The sequence below is a fragment of the Sorex araneus genome, chromosome 6 (assembly GCF_027595985.1).
Source record: "Sorex araneus isolate mSorAra2 chromosome 6, mSorAra2.pri, whole genome shotgun sequence".
Classification (NCBI taxonomy): domain Eukaryota; kingdom Metazoa; phylum Chordata; class Mammalia; order Eulipotyphla; family Soricidae; genus Sorex; species Sorex araneus.
In genome coordinates this window covers 70,937,206-70,964,808 of record NC_073307.1, presented here as the reverse complement: position 1 = coordinate 70,964,808, position 27,603 = coordinate 70,937,206, and the positions used below count along the sequence as shown (strand labels likewise).

At 40.6% G+C, this 27,603-nt stretch overlaps 1 pseudogene; it reads right to left on the bottom strand.

Annotated features, from left to right (window-relative positions):
* Nucleotides 1–476: 476 nt before the first annotated feature.
* LOC101555185 (Golgi reassembly-stacking protein 2-like) lies at nt 477–27,603 on the bottom strand (annotated as a pseudogene).

Here is a 27,603-nt window from a genome sequence, read left to right as displayed (position 1 = left end):
TTTGTTTTGTTTATTTTGTTTGCTGGTTTTCGGTCACACCCAGCGATGCTCAGGGGCTACTCCTGGCGGTGCTCAGGAGATCATGTGGGATGTCGAGGATTGTACCCAGGTCGGCCGCGTGCAAGGCAAACGCCCTACCCGCTGTACTATTGCTCTGGTTCCAGATTGGTTTTTTGTTTCGTTTTGTTTTGTTCTGTTCTGTTTTTTTTCTTTTTGGTTGTTTTAAAACACTAGCACGTTCTGACCTTCCTTCCCCGGCCTGCCAGCCCCACCTGGCTGGGAAGGAGAGAAGCCCATGTCCCCTCGCTTAGTTCTCCCCTCCAGATTGCTCGCAGGATGCCTACAGACACAGTACAACCCTGTATGGAACTCACGGTGGTCTGCATTTCCAGACACCCTCCGTGGGTGGGCCCGCGCTGCTGCAGAGTGAGTGACGGGGACTCCCAGGTGTCCGTCGCTCATCACACACGGGCTTCTCACTGCTGGGCCCACTCGCCGGCTCTGTCCTCCACAGGGGTGGGCCTTGGGCGCGGGGGTGTCACATCCACAGGGAGGGTGGGGGCAGCGTCTGCCTTTGCTGCAGCAGGTGGGCTGCTGGTGGGAGGCAGGGAGGACAGCAGCGACCCCCGGGCGGCTGCAGAAGAGACCCCTGGAGCCAAAGGGCAGGACGGAGGAACTCAGACTGCACGCGAACAGGTGCAATACCCGGTAGGTTTCTGGGTGGCAAGGAAGGAAGAGGTGGCAAACCCGGGTCCAAGCTCTGGTAAGCTGGCACCTGGTATGACGGGTGGTTGGGGAGGTTGAGGCTGGGGAGGGCTGGAGGTTAGGACATCCTCTGGGAAAGGGATCAGACCTGGTAATGTAGAAGCTGGGTTCATTGGTGGCACAGACGCAAGGGACTGTTACTCGTGACAATGGAACTGTTGGTACAATGGGACTGAGAACATTACTGACAGCTGGGGGAGGAGCTGATAGAGAGTCCAGACAGACTCGGTCCAATTTCTGTAGTTCCTGGGGTTGACAAAGATGGAGGTTTAACCGAGGACAGATGGACCTCTGTACACCCATCTTTAAGAGGAGTCACAGCTGGACTGGACATTTGTCCTGGAAGAGAAATTTTCTTCCTTCTCCAAACGGGCTAGTAGGTATTCGATGCAAATATCCATATCCAATGCCACATCCTGTGCTACCTTCTCCACCCGTGCAGAGTTTGGTGTAATGGTCACTTCCCGACAGTTGTCAGTGTCTGTATTATACACTTCAAGTTTCAACGGTTTTGCTTCATGTGTTTCAATGAGGCTGAGCAGATCTTCAGACTCATTCATGACAGTATCTGCTCCAACGATAGAACCACTGCGAGGTCGAAGACCTTCCGTGCCACAGGAGAACTTGATTCCACTTCCAACACGTGCCACACATTCTAATTGGCCCCATCAAAGCTGCAGGAGCACATGCTCACTCCCCACAGGCCCTGGCCCCCCCCCCCCCCCCGATGATACTTGGTGTGACTGAGGTTTCGCGGAGTGCCCGTGTTTTACTGCTGTAGGCAAGCATTTTTTACAGGCTTTCCAACGTTTGCTTAAACGTAAATCTTTAAGAATGTCATTGTCTTTATTTAATCTAGAACCATAAATAGAAACAATTGAATCAAAGAACAGCTCCAGGCCAGCTCTATGTCCTGGGGAATTTTCTTGTACCCGTGGGACGTGGTAGCCTTCCGTGCCCCCCTGGGATCTTGACCCTCTGCGGTCCCGAGAGCCGGCCGTGTTCTCCTATTCTATTTTTTGTAAAGGTTGTACTTCCCCCAATTTATGCTCAGAATAAATTCTCATAAAGTAACTGTTGATATAACTGAGGATTTACTTCCAGGATCTCAGTTCTATTCCATTGGAATGGGTTTGTTTTTATTTTGGTATTACACTGTTTAATCATAAACAGGTATTGTATGTTGGTGTTGAAAGCTTTCTGTGCATCTGTTCATAATAGCATGTTCTTTTATATTTCATATATTCATGTGATATATCAATAGTTGTCTTCTATATATTGAACAAATATTTTATTCCTGTAATAAATCCAACTTGATCATGAGCCTTGTAATGTACTCTTGAATTCAATTAAGAAGTTCTTTAATTACCCACCCTCAAAATCTGTGTGAAATAAAAATGTGCTTTATTAACGCATTGCATTTGTAACAAGCAAATTATAATTTTATACAGAGAATGACATTTTCACATTACTGGAAATGTGGTTAGAATGGAATTTCAAGAATAGAGGAATCTGGAAAAGAATAGCAAGAATGTATTATCAAAGAAAGTACCATTCTCAATGCTTATATATGCTACCCTTTGAATATAGCAATCTTGTGACTGGATAGTATTATTTACCTTCTTTTAAATATGTTGAAATTCAAAAAGGCTAAGCAGCAATCATGATCATGTATCTGCATGCCTTTTTCCCACCATGAGGGACTGCTTTTGCATGCCTTTTCCCCACTATGCATTGACCAAAAGGAAGGATCAAAGGTCTAAAAAATTCAAGGATTGAAAATCATCAAATTTTTCTGGAATGAATGCTTATGTAATTTATTTCTTAAGCATGCATTTACTATATATACATATATAACATTTCCATTATTGCGATTTACTTTTCAGTTTAGGCTTAGCCCTTATATAGAAGATAGTGAGACTCTAATTTACTTGGTACTGTTAACATCAGTGCTAATTAACACTGATTTTCAAAGGTGTGCTTTCTCCACTGAACTTTCTGGAAACTTTGTGGAAGGCTGACTGAAAAGCAAAACTGGATGGACTTATGCCATTACACATTCTGTGTACTACCTTAAACTTGATTATGCCTTCTGGTCCATAGAAATGTGAGGCCTGTGAAATATGACTCTCTGTGCCTTTTTGTTTTTTAGAATACCAGCTGGGAAATTATTGGCATCTAATTTTGAAATTTGAGGCCAACTATTTTTTACTTCTGAAATTTACTTCCCTTCTGCCATTGAAATAACTCCAGAAAAGTTATTCTGTGAAAGGTTCCTGGAAGAAAAAAAGAGGCACAAAAAAAGTGAAAGGCAATAATAAATGCTGATCATATAAAAGTTGATGCTAGTGGATGGAGAATCCAGTGGGTAGAGTACAACCTTGCATATGGCTGACTCCAATTCAACCCTTGGATCCAGCAACACGTAAGGTTCCCTAAGTCCCGCTGGAGTGATCCCTGAGCACAGAGTCAGGAGTAAGCTCTAAGCACCATCAAATGTGGCCTAAGAAAAAGAAAATAAACATCAAAAACATATATGTTAGAAATAAATGTTTTATAGCAGTATTTTTAAAACAGTAAGCATTATTAAAACAAAAGCAATACTTTAAATAATTATGACTTTTGAACTTACTCAGAACTACCAAGTCATTTTGAATTCATGATTAGCAAAGACAAATTTTGCAGGAATTTTTGAGGCCTTAACAATCTGGAGTTCAAAAGAAATCTGCTCATGTTTTAAGAGCACTTCAAAAATTACATTTATGTTAAATGTATTTCCTCTCATTGCTTAATTACACATTTTTCCACGGTATTGTGCCACACTGAAATTTCTCAGGGTTAACTTACGATTCTGTGCTCAGGGATCATTTCCAGAAGTGCTCAGGGGACCATTCCAAAGATTATATCAGTGTCAATGGCTTGCAAGGCAAGCGCCCTAACCCCTATACTGTCTGGCTCCACATTAATTGCACTTTTTTAAGTGCTTGCTACCGTCTTGTGCATGTTTGTATGGTAAAACTTATTACACTCTGTGTAAAGATTTCAGAGGCGTGCATGCGGGAGGACTGATGTGATGTGTGTTGTGTTGTTCGAGGGCTCTTGAGCCGCTGTGTATGGACCAGATCAGAATGGCTCCTCCTTGCGCTCTGCTTCTGTGTGTGCTGCTGTGCTCTCTTCTGTCTGTCTCTCTATCTCTGTCTCTGTTGTCTCTCCTCTAGTCTCTTCTGACCTCTCTATAGTTTCTGTATCTTCTCTCCTGCTTCTGTGTCTTCTCCTTGCTTCTGTCTTCTCCCCGCTTCTGTTTCTGTGTCTTTTCTCTGCTTCTGCTCTGCTTCTGTGTCTGCCCTCTGCTTCTCTTACAGTCTTAGTTTATACGGCAGTCACATAGGGTGGTGACACAAAGGTGGGTTGAACATTAACAAATCAACAAGGAGGGGTAAAACCACTCCTCCATGAGATTAACAAAATCTCATCTAAGGAGATTACTCCAGATTTAGGAAATCCGCTTAAGGGCAGATCCCATCCAGGGTGTGTCACTTTCTTCTTTCCTCAGCTAGTAATCCACTTAATTAGTTATAATAAATTTACTTCTAATACTTCTAGCAATGTCATTCTGTATGAAGACAGTAAGAGATATATCAGACTAAAAGTTTGGTTCTTCCTCAGGACATTCACTATATATTTCAGACCACAGTCCTCAGGCCAGGTTAGTCTTCCTAACCCCAGCAGGGTCCTAGTCTTCTCGTTACTTTTAGATCATGACAGCATTTGTCTATGACCATGCTCTCAACTTATAGTTGAGTATTGTGGTGCTTTGGCCTGGCCCATTTCAATGCTAGAGTAGCTAACAGCTTGTCCTGGGTCCATTCCATCCCTCATCGGGACCCTGCTTTTGGGGTGCTAGGAACTAAGGGCAACTGAGTTGAGAAAGCAGATGCCCAGGAGTAAATATTATTGGAGTCAGTCAGCTCCCAAATTACAAATCACAGTATTAACTGTCTTCCTGTGTCCATACAGAAAGGACATTGCTTTAAGGTAAACTAAGTTCCCTGTGGCAAGGCTAAAAGGACAAACTCCATGTTATCCTACAACCCTGCTATAGAAAAATGTCTCATCATAGATTTTAATTTTGCCTAAAAAGTATTGTGAGCCTTGGAATGATTTATATTAGTCTAACTCAGAGAAGACTGATTTGCGTGCAACAATATGTTATTTTGATTTCTGAAAGTGTTTGGAGATATATGAGAAGCTTTCTCATGTAATGAGGTACTCAATGTTTGATCATTAAAGAACTTTCTAAGAAACTCTTACTAAACAGAGGAGTGTTTCAAAATGAAGGAGTGGTTGATATTTTCTGTTGTTGATCTGAATTTCAGATTGGAGACTATTTCGATGAATACAGGCATGTCAGGACAAAATGAACATTTCCTGTGCCACTTACCCTAGAACAAACAGCCTCCTAGCCTCAGTAATAATCTCTTCCTAGTTTGCTTTTATTCTTTCAAAATAATCCAGATGAAATACTACTAAAAACTTTTAAAAATATTTTTTATTAGTGAATCACCGTGAGGTACAGTTACAGACCTACAAACTTTCATGCTTGTGTTTCAGTCATAAAGGCTTACTTTTCATTTTAATTTAGTATAAATGCAATTGCTTCTATCGTCAGAGGAAGTTCAGTAGTAATGAATAAATGAGTCATTTTACTTACTTTGCTAACTGTAATAATCCGACCTTCAAATGTTTACAGGCTTTCTGTTCTTTGATAAGGGTTACTTTTAAGTATAGCTCGTAACTGTTATGTGAATTATTAAATTTTTGCACATTTTTATTGTTTTAGGGCCACAGCCAGTGGTGCTCAGGGCTTATTTCTGCCTCTGCACTCAGGAATCATTATTGGAAGGCTTGGGGGACCAGATGGAGTGCAAGGGTTTGAATATGGATTGGCCACATACAATGGAAGACAAGTCCCTACTCATTATACTATTGCTCCAGCCCCACGAAATAAGGGGTAGGTATTTTTCTAGTGTCTTAAGTATGCACATACACACATACACACACATACATACACACACACATCCCCAATATCCAAGAATTGGAGAACCTCATCTGCACCATACTCTTCCCCCAGCCATCCCCTGGGACCTCCATGACTAAGGGTCATCTCAAAACCATATCAAATGTGTATGGGTATCTTGCCTCTAGACCTTTCTGATACCACAAACTCTGAGGCACCTCTCCTACCCTTCAGATTTTGGAGCACCTTACTACACCATGCTCTGTTTTCCAGTCAGCCCTTGGACTTTCATGAGTGAAGATAATATACAAATAAAAATGGTTCTAGTAGACACACTAAAATTCATAACTGTAAAAATTTTACTATACTTTATCCACCCAACAAACTGAGGCTGGTGATAAAGTAAAGGATTTTAATTCTGTCCTAGAATGACATCCTAAAAGCTCTAGTAACTAACTGGGAGGGACTAGACCTATCACTTTTCATTACACTGGAATTAAAAATTGCAGGGTTATGGAAATAAAATACCAGATCATTGTCAGTTGTCTCTTAGTTTTAAATAATGCATCAGATCAGTACTCAAATAATCAGGAATTTAAAGCTCAACATCAGCACTCACAAAGCACTAGGGACAACGAGGAAATAAAGATTTCAGCTGTACTGACAGACCCGTATCAAAGACAAAACAAGTTCTCAACACCAGCAAAATTCTCATACCCCTAGAGGAATGACCTAAAATAAACTTCTCACCAATAGTAATGGAAATTAAGCAATCACTGGAAAAATTATTAAATATAACCACAGAATAATTACAAAAGAGACATGTAAAAAATAAAAGGAGTTAATGAATACAATGGCAACTCTAATAACAGAATCTATATCAGTGAACTTAAAGACAAAATGCAATCAAGTATTTATAATAACATAGAAACAGAAAAGAGAAGCAAAACAATGGAAGATAATGTAAAAAACTTAGTGGATAACATCAAGAGGAATAGTCTCTGACTGGTAAGAATACCAGGAGAGGATAAAAAAAGATAGAGGAAGAATTACTCGTAGAAAAAAATAACTGACAACTTCACTAGTATTTGTAGAGAGGATTGTGTTAAGATTTTAGGACCAAAGTAGAATAATTCAGAAAGACACCAAGACACATAATAATCATAATGGTAAAAACCAACAGAGAGATGGAATACTAAAAGCATGAAATACAAGGGGAATAATTTAAGTATTATAACAGAACTCCCACAATATCATACAAGCAAGAAATCAGTGAAATGAAATATTCAAATTACTGAATGAGAGAAACTTTCGACCTAGAGATCACTTTTCTTCAAATCTGTCAATCAGATTTGAAAAAGTAATAAAACCTTAGGCATACAAGTACTGTAGATATTTGTGTCAAACTATGAAACACAGCCATTTAAATGAAAAATCTTTTTGAGTGTTAATGAACTAAAATCTCCTATGAAATGGATTGGAGAAGCTGGATAGATCAGGAAACAAAAATTCATCTATCGTTGCTTATTGGAAATATACCTAAATCCACAGGACAAATGTAGGCTCTGGTCCAAGTGAAAGTAGAGAAAACAATCATACAAGTCAATGGTGGGAAAAAAAAGCAAGAACAGCCATAAAAATTTCATTCAATCTAAGAGAAGTAGATATAGGTATGGGCCACTACTTATTGGTAAGGTGAAAATATATAAAGAAATACTGTTATCAACATATATGGTACATGTGGGAGCACCAAAGTTTATAAAGCTTCTTATCACAAGCCCAAATAAACATCGGCAAAGACATAGTAGTAGTGGGAGATTATACTTTTGTGTAGGTAAACATTGGTTTGTCCTTTCCACCTTGCCACAGGGAGCTCAGGTTTATTGGGTTGCTCTCATCACAGTGCTCCTATTCCTCTGTGTTTATTTGTAACCTTTTTCTTTGTACTCTGTTAACTTGTAAATATTACTTTTCTCTTCTTCTTAAGTCCTTTGCATAATTAATTCAGAGCAATGTCTTTTTTGTATGGACACAGAAAGACAGTTAATGCTATGTTTTTGTAACTTGGGAGTTAATTGACTCTAAATGATATTCACCCCAGCCATTTGTTCTCTCGACTTAAGCCTCAGTTGCCCTTACTTCGTAGTACTGCCAAAGTGGGTCCTGACAAGGGACTGGATGGACCCAGGGCAAGCAGTGAGCTACCCTGGCATCAAAATGGCCCTGGCCAAAGTGCTATAATACTTAACTCTAAGTTAAGAGCATGATCATGGACAAATTCTGTCATGATCCCAAAAGCAATAACTAGATTCAGACCCTACTAGGGTTAGGAATGATTAATCTGGCCTGAGTACTGTAGTCTGAGTCTGTGGTGAAACGTCCTTAGAAGAGTCACCTTACAAGCTCAATATATCTCTTACTGTGTCCATACAAAATAACTAATATTAAGAAGTAGAATTAAGATGTTAACTAAGATGTGAATTAAGTTATTGGACTAAGGAGAGGAGAAACACCCTTAGGCAGTTTTGAGAAAGGACCTTTGAATCCTTTTGATATGTTTATTTTGCTACAGGCCTGGGTGTGGTGTGCATCGGATTGATTGTGGAGAGTTGGAGAGAGAAGCAGGAGAAAAACCAGGAAGCAAGTTGGAACATGAAGAGACTAGCAAAGGGGGCAGAGGGAAAAGAATGTAGGAGAAGAATGCAGGAGAAGGCACATGGAGAAATGAAGCTGCAAGGAGAGTGGATCGAGAGAGACAGGAGGAGATGGGCAGTGTGAGACTAGAATGAGGGGCGCAGTGAGACTGCAACAGGCACGTGGGTAGAATGGATTAAACATCAACTGATCATCAACCAGCTTGGCCTCGTTTCCTCCTTCATCTGCCCATAGCATGGGCCGCCCTGGGTGGGGAAGCAGCCCAAGACCACCGAATCTGGGCAGCGAGAGAGAGAGAGAGAGAGAGAGAGAGAGAGAGAGAGAGAGACAGAGACAGAGACAGAGACAGAGACAGAGACAGAGACAGAGACAGACAGACAGACAGACAGACAGAGGAGAGAGAAAGACAGAGGAGAGAGAGAGACAGAGAGAGAGAGAGAGAGAGAGCCATCAGGGCAGCTCCTGGTGAATACACACTTTTTCTGATAGAAAGAAAGAGTACCAGACAGAATACCAGTTGATGTACATGTGATCTCAGTAAGGAGTTAGAACTAGATTAGTTTTTATATAATTGGGGACTCCATCCCCCAAAAGATGAGTGTATATTTTCTATGTTTTTGTTTTTTTTGGGGGGGGGTCATACCCAGCAATGCATATGGGTTACTCCTGGCTCTGTACTAAGGAATTACTCCTGGCGGTGCTCAGGGGACCATATGGATTACTGGGAATCAAAACCGGGTCAGCTGCGTGCAAGGCAAATGCCCTATCTGCTCCAGCCCCGAGTATATATTTTCTTTAGTGCACATGGAACAATGTCCTAGATATATCAAAAAATAAAGTAACTTGAACAAACATAAATTTACAAATATAGAAATTATAATATATACTGACACCAAAATGATATAAAAGTAGAAATTAAGCATAAAAAGATGGAGAAGTCTTTAACATTTGGAAGCTGATTAAAAATTCCCAAATAATAACTGGATCAAAGAAATATGATTCCTTAAAGCTATGAAAATGATGAAATAAGTTATCAGAATGTATGAGATACTGCAAAATTTGTCCTAAGGGGGAAATTCATAACAATTTGGGTCTATGTTTTTTTTTTTATAATTAGTTTATTTTTAATTAGAGAGTCATCGTGAGGGTACAGTTACAGATCCATACATCTTTATGCTCATGCTTCCCCCATATAAAGTTCAATAACCCATCCCTTCACCAGTGCCCATTCTCCACCACCCGTAAACCCAACATCCCTCCCCCCCTCCCCAGACCCGTCTCCCCCTACCCCACCCTGCCACTATGGCAGGGAATTCCCTTTTGTTCTCTCTCTCTGATTAGGTGTTGTGGTTTGCAATAGAGGTGTTGAGTGGCCATTGTGTTCAGTCTCTAGTCTGTATTCCGCCCGCCTCACCCTTCCCACACATGACCTCCAACCACATTTTACTTGGTGGTCCCTTCCCTGAGTTACCCAGAATGAGAGACCAGCCTCCAAGCCATGGAAACAATCTCCTGGTTCTTATTTCTACTATTCTTGGGTGTTAGTCTTATAGTCTATTATTCTATATTCCACAGATGAGTGCCATCTTTCTATGTCTGTCTCTCTCTTTCTGACTCATTTCACTTAGCATGATACTTTCCATGTTGATCCACTTATATGCAAACGTCATGACCTCATTTTTTCTAACAGCTGCATAGTATTCCATTGTATAGATGTACCAGAGTTTCTTCAACCAGTCATCTGTTTTAGGGCACTCGGGTTTTTTCCAGATTCTGGCTATTGTAAACAGTGCTGCGGTGAACATATAAGTGCATATGTCACTTCGACTATACTTTTTGGCTTTTCTGGGATATATTCCCAGCAGTGGTATTGCTGGGTCAAATGGGAGCTCAACCTCTAGTTTTTTGAGAATCGTCCATACTGTTTTCCAAAAGGGCTGAACTAGCCGGCATTCCCACCAGCAGTGTAGAAGGGTCCCTTTCTCCCCACATCCTCTCCAACAGCGGTTGCTTTTGTTCTTTTGGATGTGTGCTAGTCTCTGTGGTGTGAGGTGGTATCTCATGGTTGTTTTGATCTGCATCTCTCTGACGACTAGTGATGTAGAGCACTTTTTCATGTGCTTTTTGGCCATTCATATTTCTTCCTTGGTAAAGTTTCTGTTCATTTCTTCACCCCATTTTTTGATGGGGTTGGATGTTTTCTTCTTGTAGAGTTCAACCAGTGCTTTATATACCCTTGATATCAACCCCTTATCTGATGGGTATTGTGTAAATATCCTTTCCCATTCTGTAGATAGTCTTTGTATTCTGGTCACTGTATCTTTTGCGGTGCAGAAGCTTTTTAGTTTAATGTAGTCCCATTTGTTGATCTCTGTTTTTACTAGATTGCTTAGTTCCGTGTCATAATTGAAGATACCTTTATCTTCAATATCCTGGAGGGTTTTGCCGACCTTGTCTTCAATATACCTTATGGTTTGTGGTCTGATGTTGAGGTCTTTAATCCATTTTGATCTGACTTTTGTGCATGGTGTCAGGTCGAGTTCTAAGCCCATTTTTTTGCATGTGATTGTCCAGTTGTGCCAGCACCCTTTGTTAAAGAGACTTTTCTTGCTCCACTTCACATCTCTTGCTCCTTTATCAAAGATTAGATGATCATACATTTGAGGTTGTGTGTGGGGATATTCCACCCTGTTCCATTGGTCTGCAGCTCTGCCTTTGTTCCAGTACCATGCTGTTTTAATTGTTACCGCTTTGTAGTAGAGTTTAAGGTTGGGGAGGGTGATGCCTCCCATCATCTTTTTCCCAAGAATTGTTTTAGCTATCCGTGGGCGTTTATTGTTCCATATAAATTTCAGGATTCCTTGCTCTGCTTCTTTGAAGAATGCCATGGGTATCCCTATAGGGATCGCGTTAAATCTGTATAATGCTTTTGGGAGTATTGCCATTTTGACAATGTTTATTCTCCCTATCCATGAGCAGGGGATATGTTTCCATTTCCTCATGTCCTCTTTTATTTCATGGAGTAGAGTTATATAGTTTTCTTTGTAGAGGTCCTTTACTTCTTTAGTTAAGCTGATTCCAAGATATTTGATTTTCTGGGGCACAATTTTGAATGGGATTGCTTTTTTCATGTCCCTTTCCTCTGTCTCATTGTTTGCATATAGGAAGGCCATGGACTTTTGGGTATTGATTTTATAGCCTGCAACTTTACTGTATAGGTCAATTGTTTCTAAGAGTTTCTTACTAGAGCTTTTAGGTTTCTCTAGGTATAGCATCATATCGTCTGCGAATAGTGAGACCTTGATTTCTTCCTTTCCGATCTGAATCCCCTTAATATCTTTTTCTTGCCTGATGGCTATTGCTAATACTTCCAATACTATATTAAAGAGAAGTGGTGAGAGTGGGCATCCTTGTCTTGTCCCCGATCTTAGAGGAAAAGCCCTTAGTTTTTCTCCATTGATGATAATGCTTGCCCTAGGTTCGTGGTAGATGGCTTTGACTATCTTGAGAAAAGTTCCTCCAAAACCCATTTTGGTGAGAGTTTTTATCATGAATGGGTGCTGGATCTTGTCAAATGCTTTCTCTGCATCTATTGATATGATCATATGGTTTTTATCTTTACTTTTGTTGATGTGATGGATTATGTTGATTGATTTCCGAATGTTAAACCATCCTTGCATCCCCGGGATGAATCCCACTTGGTCATGGTGTATGATCTTTTTGATGAGTTGTTGGATTCTATTTGCTAGTATTTTGTTGAGGATCTTCGCATCGGTGTTCATCAAGGATATTGGTCTATAATTTTCTTTGTTAGTGGTGTCTTTGTTTGCTTTTGGTATTAGGGAGATATGTGCCTCGTAGAAACTGTTCGGAAGGGTTCCTGTCTTTTCAATTTCCTGGAAAAGCTTGAGGAGAACTGGCAACAAGTCTTCTTTAAATGTTTGGAAGAATTCACCAGTGAATCTGTCTGGACCTGGGCTTTTGTTTTTGGGGAGACTTTTGATTACAGTTTCGATTTCCTTGATATTTATGGGCCTATTGAGGTATTTCACGTCTTCTTGGCTCAGTCTTGGGAGATTGTAGGAGTCAAGGAATGCGTCCATTTCTTTTAGGTTCTCTTGCTTCGTGGCATACAGACTTTCAAAGTAGTCTCTGATGATCCTTTGAATCTCCTTGGTTTCTGTTGTGATGTCCCCATTTTCATTTCTGATTCTGTTTATTAGGGTTTTCTCTTTTTCTTTCTTTGTGAGTCTTGCTAGCGGTTTATCAATCTTATTTATTTTCTCGAAGAACCAGCTCTTTGTTTCATTGATCTTATGGATTGTTTTTCGGGTTTCCATATCGTTAATATCTGCTCTAAGTTTTATTATTTCTTTCCTTCGATCTGGTTTGGGCTCCTTTTGCTGGTCCTCTTCTAAGATCTTGAGCTGCGAAGTCAAGCTATCTATATAGGCCCTTTCTTCCTTTCTGAGGAAGGCTTGGAGAGCTATAAATTTTCCCCTTAACACAGCTTTAGCCGCGTCCCATAGGTTCTGATAGCTTGTGTCTTCATTCTCATTTGTTTCGAGGTATCTCTTAATTTCTTTCTTGATTTCCTCCGTGACCCACTCATTGTTCAATAGTGAGTTGTTTAACTTCCAAGTGTTTGATTTGGTCCTCCGCGTCTGTGCATGATTAACTTCCATCTTCAGTGCATCATGGTCTGAAAAGATAGTTGATACAATTTCTATCTTCCCAATTCTATGAAGGTATAACTTGTGGCCCAGAACATGGTCTATTTTGGAAAATGTTCCGTGTGCGCTGGAAAAGAATGTGTATTCTTTCTTTTTGGGGTATATAGCCCTGTATAGGTCTATTAGCCCTGTATCTTCCATTTCTTCCTTCAGGGCCATCGTTTCCTTGCTGAGTGTTGTTCTTGTCGATCTATCCAGAGGTGATAAGGCAGTGTTGAAATCTCCAACTACTATCGTGGTGCTAGTTATGTCCTCCTTAAATTCTGTTAGGAGTTCTTTTAAGTATTTAGCTGGTCATTCATTAGGTGCGTATACGTTTAGGAGTGTGATTTCTTCCTGTTGTATATATCCCTTGATGAATATAAAATGACCTTTGCTGTCCCTTCTGATCTTTTTCAGCCTGAAATCTATGCTATCAGATACTAGTATGGCCACCCCTGCCTTTTTTTGAGGGGGCTGTTTGCTTGCAGGATTGTTTTCCATCCTTTGATTTTGAGTCTGTGTTTGTTCTGACTATTCAGATGTGTTTCTTGTAGGCAGCAGAAAGTTGGGTTTAGTTTCCGAATCCATTTTGCCACTCTGTGCCTCTTGATTGGTGCATTTAGCCTGTTAATATTAAGAGAAATTATTGTCATGGGATTTTGTGTCATTTTTCTGTAGGGTTTGTTGTTCTTATATGTCTTTTTTCTTGTCTTATAGTAGCCCTTTGAGTCCTTCTTTTAAGTTTGGTCTTGAGTCTATTAAGTTCCTGAGCTGTTGCTTGTCCATGAAATAATGTATGGTTCCTTCAAGTTTAACTGAGAGTTTAGCCGGGTAGAGTATTCTTGGTGAGGCATTCATTTCAATAAGTTTTTTCACTATATCCCACCATTGTCTTCGGGCTTGGAGGGTTTCTTCTGATAGGTCTGCTGTGAATCTGAGGGGTGCGCCTTTGTATATGATCTCCTTCTTTGATCTTGCTGCTTGCAGTACTGTGTCTCTATCCACGGCATCCCTCATTCTGACTATGATATGCCTTGGAGATTTTCTATTTGGGTCCCTTTTAGCTGGCACCCTTCGGACTCCTTGTATCTGGATGTCCGCATTCTCTAGCTCTGGGAATTTTTTAGCAATGATGTCTTTAATGGTGTTTTTTTCATTGGGATTGGTTCCTTGTGGTTCGGCACTCCCATGATTCTTATGTTGTTTCTCCTGAGGTCATCCCCTAGGACTCTAACTCGCTCTAGAGTCATTTTGAGGTCTTTTGCCATTATTTGTTGTTGTCTATATGCTTTGTGTAGTTCATCTTCAAGCTCACTGATTCTGTCTTCGGCTGTAGTCATTCTACTACTGAGGGCTCCTACGGAGTTTTTCATTTCATCTACTGATTCTTTTAGTTGTGTGACTTCTGTTCGTAGCTTTGAAATTTCTGCTCTCATTTGTTCCTGGATTATCTTGGTGGAGCGTTCCAACGCTGCATCCATATCCTCCCTTAATTTATTGGGTGTTCGTTCCACATTTGTGTTGATTTCGTGAACCATCCTGACAATTTCCTCTCTGAATTCTTTATCTGAGAGGAGGATGTGTTTCTGGGAGGTCGCTGGTGAGGTTAGTAAGATGTTTTCTTGGTTCTCTCCTGGTGGTGGGGATTTTCTCTGTTTCTTCATGATGTTATGGGCTTTACTGTCTGGAGCTCTCGTTAGCTTGGGAGGAACGTCAACTGAAGATTTTGGGCTATGCTCCTTTGACAGAGGACTTTTGTGTGCAAGTTAATGTGTTCATTGACAGTTTTCGTGAAGTTAGGATAGGGTGGGTTAGTTGAGCATTAGCATGTAGTAACTAAGATGATCAGGGAGTTCTTCGAAGGAATGAATTCTGCAGGATGGAGATTGGTCAGGATCCGACGGCGGCGGCGGAAAGGTGCCAGGCAGGGGCTTCAGGAGAAGCCCTGAGCCGAGGCGGGCAGGGGGCGGGGAGGGGGCTTCTCCCAATTTAGGTCTATGTTAAGAAAAAAATTTCAAATCAGAAACAAAACACACATCTCAAAAACCTGAAGAAGTAACAACAAATGAATCCAAAAGAAGCAGAAAGAACTAAATAGTGGAAACTGATACAGAAATCAATACTACAGAAATTCATTATCATCATCAACATCCCATTGATCATCGATTTTCTCGAGCGGTCTCAGTAACGTCTCCATTTGTCCTAGCCTTGGGATTTTAGCAGTCTCTCTTTATTTGTCCTTCCTAATGGTGCCACATTGAAGGCTCTTTCAGGGTCAGGGGAATGAGACCCATCATTGTTACCGTATGTGACATATGAATACACCACGGGGAGCTTGCCAGGCTCTCCCATGCGGGCAAGAAACTCTCGGTAGCTTGCCAGTTTCTCCAAGAGGGAGAACTAGGCTATAAGATGCTGCACGGCCACAAAACAGCTGCGTGCTTCTGGAGCTTAGTTTTTTAGTCTCTGGATGCTAGCCATTGATGCGATTATATGGTTGGGGGTGGGGGTAGTTCTGGGTGTGACCGCCTAGATACTGAAAAATGGGGGATATGGGCAGAAGAGGCCCAGTCCTGATCTGAACAGCCTTGGAAATCTCTGACCCGGGTCCCACACACCTGGGTTCCTCTGACGGTTCCTTCATGCGTGAGGCTTGTCCAAACATGTGGAGAGAGGCCTTGAGCATGGCTGTGGCTGGGTTCTGGAGGTCTTCGACTGCTGGGGCTCCACTCGGGGTGGGGAGAGAAACTCAACCCACCCCTTCCGAGGGGCCCCAGTGAAGACAGTCAGGCATGGGGGCAAGAGACTACAGAAATAAAGAAAACAAAACAAAACAAAGTCAATGAAACCAGGAGCTAGTTCTTCTAAAGAATAAAGAAGATAAACAAAAATTTAGCTAGGCCCAAAGGCATCTTTAAAGGTAACACATTATTGGCCAAGCAAGTGGAAACAGAGATAAACAAATGGGACTACCTTAAACTGAGAAATTTCTGCACCTCAAAATATGCAATGACCAGAATACAAAGTCAGTCTACAGAATGGGAAAGGATGTTTACAGAATAACCATCAGATGGAGGGATAGCACAGCAGGTAGGGCGTTTGCCTTGCACGAGGCCGATCCGGGTTCAATTCCTCATATCTCTCAGAGAGCCCTGCAAGCTACTGAGAGTATCCTGCAGAGCCTGGCAAGCTACCTGTGACATATTCGATATGACAAAAACAGTAACAACAAGTCTCATAATGGAGACATTACTGGTGCCTGCTCAAGTATATCGATGAACAACGGGACAACAGTGCGACAGTGCTATAGTGCTACCCATCTGATAAGAGGTTAATATCAAGGATTTACAAGGCACTGGTTGAACTCCTCAAGAAGAAAACATCCAACCCCTTCAGAAAATGGGGCGATAAAATGAACAGAAACTTTCTCAAGGAAGAAATCCAAATGGCCAAAAGACACATGAAAAAATGCTCCTCTTCCTGATGATTATCAGGGATATGGAGATCAAAACAACAATGACATAGCACTTCAGACCACAGAGACTGGCCCGCATCCAAAAGAACAAAAGTAACCCATGTTGGTGCCGATGTGGGGAGAAAGGGACTCTCCTTCAGTTGCTGGTGGGAATGCCTATTGGTTCAGCCCTTTTGGAAAACAGTATGGACGCTTCTCAAAGAATTAGAAATTGAGTTCCCAGTTGATCCAGCAATATTACTTCTGGGAATATATCCCAGAGATGCAAAAAAGTGTAGTAGAAATTATACCTGCACTTCTATGTTCACTGCAGAACTGTTTGTAATAGCCAGAATCTGGAAAAAACCGAGAACAGATGACTGGTTAAAGAAACTTTGGTACATCTACACAATAGAATACTCTGTAGCTGTCAGAAAACATGAAGTCATGAAATTTGCATATAAGTGGATCAACATGGAAAGTATCATGTTAAATGAAATGAGTCAGAAAGAGAGGAACAGAAATAGAAAGATTGCACTCATTTGTGGAATATAAAGTAACAGAATGGGAGATTAACACCGAATAGTAGAGATAAGTACCAGGAGGATTATTCCACAGCTTAGTAGCTGGCCTCGCATACTGGGGAAAAGGCAGCTCAGATAGAGAAGGGACCACCAAGTAAAGGGTGCTAGGAGGGCCCACTTGGGATGGGAGATGTGGGATGAAAGTATACTGTAGACAGAACATGATGGCCACTTAATACCTCTATTGCAAACCACAACACCCAAAAGGAGAGAGAGCCCAGGAGGGAATGCCCTGCCACAGAATCTGGAAAAAACTTGAGACTGGTTAAAGAAACTTTGGTACATCTACACAATGGAATACTCTGTAGCTGTCAGAAAACATGAAGTTTTCTTGTTCGTGTCCAGCATGGCTGCAGCTAGTTTTCGTGTTCAGAGGCGGGGTGGGGTGGAGGGGGCAGGGTGGTGGTGGTGTGAGGGATACTGGGACCATTAGTGGTGGAAAATGGGCACTGGTGGAGGGATGGATACTGGACCATTGTATGACTGAAACACAAGCACGAAAGTTCATAAGTCTGTAACTGCACCTCACGGTGATTCACTAATAAAAAATTTTTTTAAAAAAAGAATTTTCCAGCAGAAAAAAAATTTAGCTATGCCCGTAGGAAAATTAAACAACTAAAAAAAATTGGATAAGAGATGAAAAGATTAAAAGGAAGAAAATCCCCAAATAAATTGGATGAGATGAAAAGGAAGACCCTTCATAAATTCAAAATAGTATATGATACATTACTATAAACAATGCTATAAAGCTGGGGAACCTAGAAGAAGTGGATATATTCTTATAATTATTTAAACTTCAGAAAATGAACATTGAGGAATTACAAAACCTGAACAGTAACTATCACAATCAAAGAAACTGAAACAAATCAAGAATCTCCCAAATGACAAGAGCCCTGGTTGGGCACAGCCTAGTTCTATCAAACCTTCAGAGAAAATTTACTAACTCTACTCCTTAAGCCAAGAACATCATGAGATACAAGTTACAACAACCAAACAAAAATGTTGCCCATCGAAGGAGGTTGACTGGGGCATGGGAGGAAAACTGGAGTGACTCTAGGGAGGGAAGCTGACACTGGTGGGTGGCGGGTTTGGTTTTGAAGATTGTATGCCTGAAATTCAACTATAAATCACTTTGTAAGTTATAATCTCTCAAGATAAAAATTTTAAAACTACACATATAAAAATGGAGAGAGAGCACTGAAGCTGGATATTCCCTCGCACCCGGGGTTCAGTCCAGTATGGTCCCTTGACATCCACTGGGAGTGACCCTTGAGTGCAGAGCCAGGTGTGTTTCCTGAGAACTGCCAGTTTTCACCCCAAAGCCTAAATTAATCAATTAATTAAATTAACAACTGTATAAAGGAGAAGAAACTTAACATTTGTCCAATATATCACGATCACAATCACGATATCCCGTTAATCACCGATATCTCAGGCAGGCTCAGTAACATTTCATCCTTTCCCTGAGATCTTAGAAGTCTATCTCGACTCGGCCCTCCTAATGTTGTTGCACTGGAGGCTCTTCAGGGTCAGGGGAATGAGATCCAGCTTGTTACTGGATTTTGCATATGAATACACCATGGGGAGTTTGCAAGGCTGTCCCATGGGGGCAGCAACTCTCAGAGGATTGCCAGTTTCTCCCAGAGGGAGAAGTAGGCTAAAGATTCTGAGAGCTTGCTTTTAAGTCTCTCCAGATGTTGGCCGTTGATGGGATTACACACACCTGGGTTCCTCTGCTGGTACCTTCATGCATGAGGCCTGTCTGAACGTGTGGAGAGGGGCCTCCAGCATGGCTGCAGCTAGGTTCAGGTGGTCTTCGGCCGCCAGGAGCTTCGCTTGGGGTGGGGAGGGAAGCTGGAGCCCATCCCCTCTGAGGAGCCCCAGGGAGGACAGCCAGGCATGTGAGCAAGAGACTCTCTGTCCAATATATAGATTAGAATATTATATGTCTTCTTGTGTTAACCCTCTGTCCAGTCTGAAACTATATTTCCTTTCTGAAGAAAGAATAATGGTAATATTAGAGGTAATAGAAATAGTAAATCCCAAAGATTTGAAATTATTTAACTATGCAAAGTGATGCATTTTAAGCACATGCAATTCTGCCTTGTTTCTGGCAGATGGTCAGTAAGTGAAGGTCTTCCTATTGCTCACTTATGTGCAATGTATGCTTTAAGATATTTCATGGTCAGGATTTCTAATACTGCTAATGATTGGGTTGCATGCACACAACCGACTAACACCACAACTCAACCAGAGTGTCTGCCTCCCTCTACCATGGTTTGGGCTCCCCTCTCAGCTCCCTATCTCTCCCCATCATACTAAGTCTAGTTCTCCAGCCCGGTCTCAGATCTGTTTGTTTTTTGTTGGTTGTTATTCCCTTCATGTATTACTCCCTTATCATTCTGTATCTAATATTTTAGAAAAATCTCTACTATTTTTAATTTTTTTTCAACATAGGTGGATAGATGTGCTCGGACACATGCTTGTCTGGTGCACATGTGCTGCAGAGGCCTCTCTAAAGCACTGTGCCAGGAGCAGCTCTCACAAAGTAGCACTCACTTTCCGTTAGTAATGAACAAGCATTAGTAACTGATTATGAGCTGTCTGTGACACAGTTAAAGTTGTCATAAAGCTAGCTGTAAAGACAGATAATTCCACATGCTATAACTATAAATGGTTATGGTTATATTGTTAAGAATCGAGAAATTTAAATATATGAAAAAGAGAAATTTTTTCTCTTGCTAATGATTTTCATTGCTTTTAAAATTCTTTAGCATATTATGAGCTTTTATGGGAAAGTTCCTTGATTGTAAAGAAATAGTATTAATACATTTAAAAATGTGTGTTTTGTCAGTGGCTTAATAGTTAATTACAAGCAGTGAATTTAAATGCGTTCTTACAAGACTAAATTCACCTGCTTTGTTATGGAATCTTTAAAAATAAGTTTTGGTCGGTGTAGAGAAATAGTATTGTGGCAGGGACCTGCTCTGGGTGAACAGTAGGAATGTGTAAGAAGTAAATAAGAGAGAGAACATCAGGACAGGGCCTAATAGCCTCCCACACTGAGAGCCTCGACTGTGCTCTGTGGACAAAATCTATTGCTTAGAATCAGTAGTTGCCAGATGGGGAAGGACAATATTCTTTGTTAAAATGCCTAATTATTTTAACCTGGATCCTACCTAGACTCTTACATGTTCGTAGGGCCTAAGTATATTGGGATAAACATCTTTGTTAAGATGCTTTCTCAAGGTGAGATTCTTCTAGGAGAATCTAGAAGAATTCTCCTAGGAACAGTCACAGCCCCCCTAAAATGGCAGTATTACAATTCTGGGCGTCAGCTTTCTGGTAGAAAGTTCCCATACACTGCCCATCCTGTTTGCCTCATCTATTTTAACCTCTGGTCCCCTACTCAGGTAGGACACTCGCCATGCCTGCTGCTGACTTACATTCAAACTCCAGTAAAACACATGTGGGCCCCCAAGAACCACTAGAGTGATTCTTGAGCACAAAGTCAGAAATATGTCCTGAGCATATTTGAGTGTGCTCAAACTTAAAAAAAATAAAAACACCATCAAACACACACACACACACACACACACACACAAACCTTTAAAAAATTATAGGAATAACCCCCAGAAAAAAAGTATAGGCTTCACGGCTCACTGCTAGAACATGAAGATGCTTTCCTGGGTTGACAGTGCTCAGGAGTTGCCATGACTGCCTCAGCACTTCCTGGATTCCATAGAAACACCTGCCAAGTGTTCAAGGGCTAGGAATGTCAGGGATATTACTCGGGTCCTCACATATATCTGACATATACTTTCTACTTCAGCTGTCTTCCCTTATCTAACAGAACTATTTTAAATGTTTTCTGTGTGTTAAAAGGAAGCCCTAATTTATAATTATAGATTTAAAATGTCAGTAAGTACATATATACTTCTATGCCAATAAAAGGAATTATATAGTCCCTTGTTATAGTAGGATATATAACAGTATATAATGCATACAGCATATTAGATAGATCTTTCACCTGGGATACTAAGACAAAGACTCAAAATTAGCTGAAACCAACATGCACTGTAGCACTGTTGTCCCATTGTTCATCGATTTGCTTGAGTGGGCACCAGTAACGTCTCCATTGTGAGACTTCTTACTATTTTTGTCATACCAAATATGCCATGGGTAGCTTGCCAGGCTCTGCTGTGCAGACAGGACCCTCAGTAGATTGCTGGGCTCTCCAAGAGGGACAGAGGAATCGAACCCAGGTCAGCCGCGTGCAAGGCGAAAACCCTACTCACTGTGTTATTGCTCCAGCCCCCAAACCAATATGGCTAAGATATCTAAACTCAAATTTCATATTCTTGCCATTAGTTTACTACACTTTGGTTAGGTACTTATTTTAAGTAAATATTTTGACTTTAAAAATGAAAGATAGTTTAGATGCTGTATAAATTTTTTGCTGTCAATCCCTCAGTGGTATAGAAGTAATTTTTAAATAATGATATTCAAATGCAGGGTCAGGAGGTAGTACAATGGTTATGGCCAATACCTATCATGTGTCCCACTTAGTTTGATTCCTGGCACTACGTGGTCCCCAGCAGCCCAAGGAGTTCCTCGGCACTGCTGAGTGAGTCAGGTCCCCATGCCACTACAGTCCCTGAGTATCGCTGCAAACTCATGCTTTGAACTGCATTGCTGACCAGGTTGACTGAGAATCACTAGTGCAGTTCCAGTCCTCCTGAGTCACCTTATATCCCCAGCAGATATTCACTGTCAAGTGATATACTAAATTAGCTTTATAATGATGCAGGGACCTAATTTTCGTACAGTATTCTGTGGCTATAGATTATGTCCTTTAATTTCTTTACCACCAAACCCTACATTGAAAATCTATTTATGTTTTATCACTAGAAATCAGAGAGAGAGAAGGATTGGTATGCATCCAGAATCCATTTGGGATTATATTGGGTTTTATCATTTACCAAATGTTTTTTTAACTGTCAGTAGTATCCTTTATTAGAAAATGTTGGAAAATGCAAATTATAATTTTTTTAGTTTATTGAGATAACTCAGGACCTTGCTTTGCACGTGGCAGACCCAGGTTTGGTTCCTCTGCCCCTCTCGGAGAGCTGTGCAAGCTACCGAGAGTATCTTGCCCGCACAGCAGAGCCTGGCAAGCTACCCGTAGCATATTTGATATACCAAAAACAGTAACAATAAGTCTCACAATGGAGACGTTACTGGTGCCTGCTTGAGCAAATCAATGAGCAATGGGATGACAGTAATGACAGTGATTGAGATAACATGCATATCACACATATTAAAACACAGTGCTTACCAAAAAGTTCTAATACCCCTTCATTACAGTCTACTTGGTTCCCTCTATCTTTTTAGCACTTATTATTGTTTTTACTGATATGTGCCTTCTTATGATTTCTTTCTTTATATACCAAATATGACTGCAATTATCTGGCATTTGTTTTATTTCTTCTGTGTTATTTCTCTCCATTTCCTCCAATATTCTAGGAAAATTTTATGTGCTCTTACAACTGAATGCTATCCCATTACTTATATATCTTTATTTTCTCATCTCTCATAGAGCATTTGGATTGCTTTTGTATCTTGGCTATTGTATATAGAGCTACAATGAATATAGGAATAAATATATTTTTAATATATTTTTGTATGTTCAAGGAATGGAATTCCTGTACCATATAGGCTTTCTATATGTTTTTTTGAGAAATTTTTATACTATTTTAATAGAGGATGAAAAATTGAAACTTGACCTACAATATATGAGGTTTCCTTTTTTAAACACTAGATATTGTTCCTAATCTTTATTATAAAGTGATTCATACAAGTAAGGCAGTAACTCACTGTTTTACTTTATATTTCCTTCATAATAAGTTATAATGAATGCTTTCATATTGTCTGTTGGCTTGTTGGTCAAGATATATGTACCTTTCTGTCTAATGTCTACCCAGTTCTTCTTTTTTGATGGGACTGTGTTTTGATATTGTTGTTCAGTTTTTTAAAATATTCTCTCATTTTCTGCCATTAAGTGTGATGGCTTTTGTTTTAATAATACTTTCCGTTGCATTTGTTCTTTGTGTTTTGGCGGGCCACACCTGGTGGTGCTCAGGTCTTATTCCCGGGTCTGTGCTTAGCAATCGCTACTGACAAGGCTCAGTCTGTAAAAAAACTCTTATAGTTTTTTTTTTTTATTTTAGAAGCTTTTAAAATCTCATCTGATCATTTTACCTTTTATATAAATTTCAGGACTGGAGTGATAGCATAGCAGGTAGGGCATTTATCTTGCACATGACCGACTTGGATTCAATTCCTCTATCCTTCTTGGAGAGCCCAGGAATCTACCAAGAGTATCCTGCCTGCATGGCAGAGCCTGGCAAGCTACCTGTGGTGTATTCAATATGCTGAAAACAGTAACAAGTCTCAAAATGGAGACATTACTGGTGCCTGCTAAAGCAAATCGATGAACAATGGAATGACAGTGCTACAGACTGTTTTATAGATATCAATTACTAATGGACACAAATTGCTGAAGATAACCTGAGACATACACACACTCACACACACACACACACAAATTAGGGACTCCCAGTCAGTGCTGGGGATTTTAGGGGACTCTGTCAGAGATATTTAGTCATCCAAAAGGGACAGATAATTCAATGCTTGGGACTATTGATATATTATCAAGAAGGACAAATGGTTCAATGCTTGAGATTACTGATATGGTGCTGCTTAAATATTAGACTTGGGGTCTTGTATACTCCAGGCATATGCTCCAGTTCTTTGAACAATCTTCCTAGGCTCTCCACCCCCACCACCACCACACCAGACCAACATTATGAGGTTCATGCCTATGTTCCATCAGTGTATTTCTTGATTAGGTTCTAAAATATAATTATTCGATCCATGTAAAGATTAATTTGATATGACGTGTGAGATAGTGATCCAGTTATCGTCTCTTGTAACGAACCATTCCATTTTTCCAACATCATTTTTGATTGAGATTCTGTGGTTTACAATACTATTTATAGTGATCACTTATGCATATAATTCCAACACCACACCATCCCCCGCTCAAGGACCAAATGACCCCTCACTCTTCCAAGAATCTCTAAGAACTATCCCTCATACACCTCCTGCCTCAGTCTTGTGGATCAATTCTCCCATTATCTTAAACACCACTTCTTGAAGAAATTTTCTACATTCCTTTTTATGCACATGATGCCTTCAGCATAATTCAACTTTCCCTATATGAATGGATTTGTTGCTGGGATCTTTTGTGATTATTTTATTATTTATTTTTTTATAATGTAGGAGTACTGCTATTTATTCAGACATTGATTAAGATGATTGAATTGGGCACGATCTCCACATTACTATTTAAAGCATTTTAAATTGAATATTTGTGAGATATACCACTACAAAGCTGTTCATAATTAAGTTTCAGTCATACAGTGATCCAGCGCCAATCCTTCCACAAGTGTACATTTCCCACCACCAATGTTTTCCTACCACCATTCCAAACACCCCTATCCCCCACAACCTCCTTCTATGGGAGGCACTATCCTTCTTCTCTCTCTCCCCTTTTCCTTCTGTGCTTTATAGTTTGCAATACAGGTCCTATGAGATCATAGTGTTTGTTCAGGGAATTTGGTATTTTATTGGGATGGTAAGGCTGGAGTAGTTTTTCAACTGGGTGGCAGCTTTGGGGTGTGGATGTGACTGTCGAGGCTTCTGGTAGCACAGGGAGGTGGGAGGAGGTAGCCCATCCCAACTCTGAGAAAGCCTAGAGATTTCAGTCATAAAACCTGAATACCAGAATTTTTAGCAGATTATATCTTGGTAAGGTCTGTCCTGAGATGGTGGAGTAAAGCCAGGGGTACGGCGGTGATTTTGGATTGTGGGAGAACGTGGCTGCCTGGACTCTGCTTGGGCAGGCACCAGGCCAACTCGCCCCCCTACAGTTTACCTCAGTCTGTTCAGTTTTGAGTGGGTCCGAGATTGATTGTGGCTTTCGATCTCTTTCAAGACTTCTTTAAGGATCTTTTAAATGCACTGCACTGTAGCACAGTCATCCTATTGTTCATCCATTTGCTTGAGCGGACATCAGTAACATCTCCATCGAGAGACTTGTTACTGTTTTTGGCATATCAAATATGCCATGGCTAGCTTGCCAGGCTCTGCCGTGCAGGCGGGATGCTCTTGGTAGCTTGCCCGGCTCTCCGATAGGGATGGAGGATTCAAACCTGGGTCAGTTGCATGAAAGGCAAACGCTCTACCAGCTGTGCTATATTCCAGCCCATGGATCTTTGAAATAAGACCAATAAATGAGCTTGTACAGCTGAGATAGCTGAGCTGGAGGGGGTTTGTGGGTGTAGATCCCACACACTTAACTTTTGGCCATTTAATTTCTTGGTAAACTTGGTTCCACGTTGTTGAGATCTGGGCAAAGGCACAGCTGCAATTTTGAGGTATCAGGAAGCCTGAAGACACCATCACGCTGCTGATGCACTCGCCCCACAGGTACAGGTTGACCTGTTGGAGGTGCCATATCCCCGATGGCTGGAATCTTAATTGTATCCCATGCATCTTCAATTACAGCTCTGATACCAATAATACGTTATCTTTATAGTTTTGCAGGGCAGTTTAAGGACAGGGATTGTGATGTTGCTCTTTTTCTCCACTTAGGACTGTTTCAGCTAACCAGAGTCTTTTTTGTTCCATATGTATTCCATATTACCTAGATCAGTAATGTTTATTTCAATGAATTATGATGTTGGAATTTTGAAGAAATTATTTTGCATATTTGTAATACTTTGGTATGTTGGTAATTTAAAAATGTTAATTTTTAAATCTATGAACATATTCAAGAAGATATTTATCTTTTTTATTTCCTGGTATATTTTATTTTTTAAACAGTGACATAGTCTTTGATGTAGAATCCTTTTTTTTTCTTTTTTTACTTTTTTTGGGCCACACCCATCAATGTTTAGATCTGGTTCTGCACTCAGGAATTAACTCCTGGAGGTGCTTGGGGGATCATATGGGATGCCAGAGATCGAACCCATGTTGGCTGTGTGCAAGGCAAACGCCCTATCTGCTTTACTATCTCCCCGGGCCCCTGTAGAAGTCTTTTATCATCCTTGTTAAGTTTATTTCAAGTAACTTAATTATTTTTGAAGCAATTATTTATGTTTTTTAAAGAATTAATTTATTGTCTGGTTCCTTGTTTATATGTTGTCGGGGTCCAGCCCTCCAAGAATGCAGCCGGGACAGGAGTTCTGAGGGGCCAACAGCAAGCTTGTGGCTTGAGGGCTGAAGGCAAGTTTATTCTTTCAGCAGGGGGTTTATATACATAGCTAGTCACGTAGGCACTGTTATCTTAGCCCGAGAAGGTTAGTCACAAATTTACGTGGTATGCGGTTGTGCTTAGGAGGGGAAGGCACGAGAGATTACAGAGGAGGGTCTGTTCTGTCTCTTGTCTGTTCTCACAGCAGTCAGAAGAATTCCTCCTTCTAACGTACTACAAGACGCCCCGTACATCTGAAGAATTCCTCCTTCAGATATACGCTGGTGACATCTCCTCCAAGGACTCCTCCCGGATTCCATGGGTCAATGTACGCGGGAAGCTTTCCAGATTCCCTGCCAGCAGGCACGTAGGCACAGGGGGTCACAGAAAGGACAGAAAGAAGCCCCACTTTCTGTAGTTCCCTCACATCTCCCCCTTTTTTATTTATTAGTGGCCAGATCTCTTAGTTCCAATTGTAAGCGTTTAGAGGACACAAAAAGGGTCCTTAACCTTCTCAGGATAAGAGTGAATGCCAGACAGAATACAAAACAAAATATCAATAGAACAAGAATTCCAAGCCCAGATCCCAATAGAGAATAAATCCAATGATTAATGTTCAGAAATTGGCTTCTAAGTGATTGAACAATAGTTTTAGCATTTTTTAACAGGTCGGTATTGAGGTGATGGGCATTTTGTACATTCTTAATTTCCATATGTAATTTAAGTAAATTTAAGGACGAATTTTCATTATGCCAAATACCTTGTAAATGGTTTTTGATTCTATCCCATGAAAATTGCGATTGATTATAAAAGGCTTGTGTGACACAGATATGGTTATATTCATAATGACAGCGCAAATGTTGCAGGGTTTCAAAGCGTTGTAGCTTATCCCCTAAAATGTTTACTGTGTCAAACAAGGTGTTTAGTTTTTGCTCTATCTTTTGGTCCCAATCTTCTTGAGTTTGAAGTGCGGACATAACATTTACTGCTAATTGATTAACATATTCCGCAGTTTTAACTTCTTGTACTAAAGACATCGCAGCAGCAGAAGCTGTGGCAATTAAAGTAACCAGGGCCACAACTCCAGCAATCAT